Consider the following 2,318-nt stretch of genomic DNA (forward strand, 5'->3'; position numbering starts at 1 on the left):
GCTTCCCAAAGTGCCGGGATTACAGGCATGAGCCACTGTGCCTGGCCTGAGGCGCCATTTCTAAATGATGGGCCAATTCTAAAACTGGATTGTCCCTATGACTTTCATGTTGCTAGAGCTAACTTACAGAACTAACCTGACTTGCACCTCTACTAAATAACTGTTTTTAAACTTCAGGGCTAAATCATTTTCTTTTTCTTTTTTTGGTAGATTTATTCAATTCTGTGTATGAATAACTTATTTTCTCTAAGTCCTTTTATAGATCCTTATTGATGACCTAGCATAATACTTTACAGTATAGTAGCTATTTAAAAGTTTCCTGCCAGGCACGCTGGCTCACCCCTGTAATCCCAGCACTTTGGGAGGCCAAGGCAGGCAGACTGCCTGAGGTTAGGAGTTTTAGACCAGCCTGGCCAGCATAGTGAAACCCTGTCTCTACTAAAAATACAAAAATTAGCCAGGCATCGTGGCACATACCTGTAATCCCAGCTACTCAGAGGCAGAGGTTGCAGTGAGCTGAGATCACGCCACTGCACTCCAGCCTGGGCAATAGAGAGAGGCTCCATCTCAAAAAAAAAAAAAAAACTTTCCTAATTTGAATAAAGTAGCACTTTGAGTTGTTATAACATTTACCAGTTATGTACTGGGACTGGCTAGAAGAGCACAGTCCTGCAAGTTATCAGCTGGTATTGTCATTGATAAAAAGAGACTAATAGTATCCCTTTCAGCAAAAGGAGGAGAAGAGAACTAACCTTATGCTATTTAACCTATTTTTTTTTAAATGTAGAAATTACTTCTAAGATTGGCCTTAATATTCCATTCCTTGGGGAATATAACTCTAAATACAGGTTGACTGGATTAAGAATCTGTTAATCATGTATTGAGTGGGGTTGGTGTGCACTATGATACCTAGCAGCAAAATGGTGTACTTGTGATACCCACATAGATTGTATGAGGACAAAGAGTTAAAAATAAACAGCAAACTTAAGTTAATAAAGTTAGGTTTTCTACGGAAAACCTCTTTACATTTCTTTCTCCGGTAATATCATTGTTCTCTTGTTTCTCTTCCCCAGCCCTCCACCCCTTCGCCCCCAAATTAGAATCAAATATCAATTTCTTTACTGATTGGCTATTTCTTCCCTGTTTGAATGCAGGTAAGCTGCCTCCTGCCTTCTTTTGGCCCCTAAGATGCACAATTTCATTTTCCAATCCATTTAATAATGATTACATTATTTTCAGCAAAGGGAAGGGGAAGAGAACTAACCTCGTGCTATCATGCACAAGACGGACACTGTAAAGATAGATTCTATTGAATCCGAGGGAACCAGCTTTATTTAACAGATGAAGACATTGAGGCTTGGGAGATTAGCCACCTTGTCTAAGGCTAAACAACTAGTAAATCATGGAGTTGGGATTCAGACTGATCTTTCTGACCCAAAACACTATGTTCTTTGTACCTTCCTTAAAATGTCACATTCTACATTTGGGCAATATTGTTTCACCCTTGATTCCATTATGTTTAGGTTAATATTACTTAGCAGATTTCAGTACCAAGAATATGCTGAGTATTATATTACCTTTAGATAATCCAGACATCACCAATTGACTATGTGGCATTTCTTTTGTTAGTCTGCCATTTGTAACAACTCTGAGTTAACAGTGCTATATAAAAATGGATGTCTAATAGTTTTCTAAGGTTACTAGTTGATTGTAACTATTTATTTTGAACTAGAATATGAGTTCCATTATTAAGTGTGAAGTTTCTTGAACTTTATGTTTACCATTCAGCAACATATTCAAATGCTCTTTACAATTAGTTGATTTATAAAATCCTTCATAAAATTAACTACAAAAAAGAATTTCAAGAAGTTTGAAGAGACATATCTCAGTACCTTCCAAGAGAAACAACTTAATAGTATTCACGGTATCAGTGAGAACTGGGTACTCACTAATTGAAATTAATTACCTTGGTTTTTGTAGAAATGAGGTTTTGCTATGTCATTCAGACTGGCCTAGAACTCCTGGCCTCAAGCAATCCTCCCTCCTCAGCCTCCCAAAGTGCTGGGATTACAGGTGTGAGCCACCGCGCCTGGCCTATTTATTTATTTTTTTAATTTTTTCACTCTGTCTTGTGGTGCTGACAATATGGTCTTTTATCAGTATGTATTCTTCTCAACTTCAATATTTAACAGTGTTAACACAGCTTCAGATAGCTCCACTCCCTCATGGCTTCTGTAACTTGGCACCCTCTTGGTTTTCATTCTTTTTGGTTTTTTTTGTTTGTTTGTTTTTTGAGACAGTCTCGCTCTGTCTCCCAG

This window comes from Mandrillus leucophaeus, unplaced genomic scaffold, assembly GCF_000951045.1.
Source record: "Mandrillus leucophaeus isolate KB7577 unplaced genomic scaffold, Mleu.le_1.0 Scaffold323, whole genome shotgun sequence".
In the NCBI taxonomy this organism is placed as follows: Eukaryota; Metazoa; Chordata; class Mammalia; order Primates; family Cercopithecidae; genus Mandrillus; species Mandrillus leucophaeus.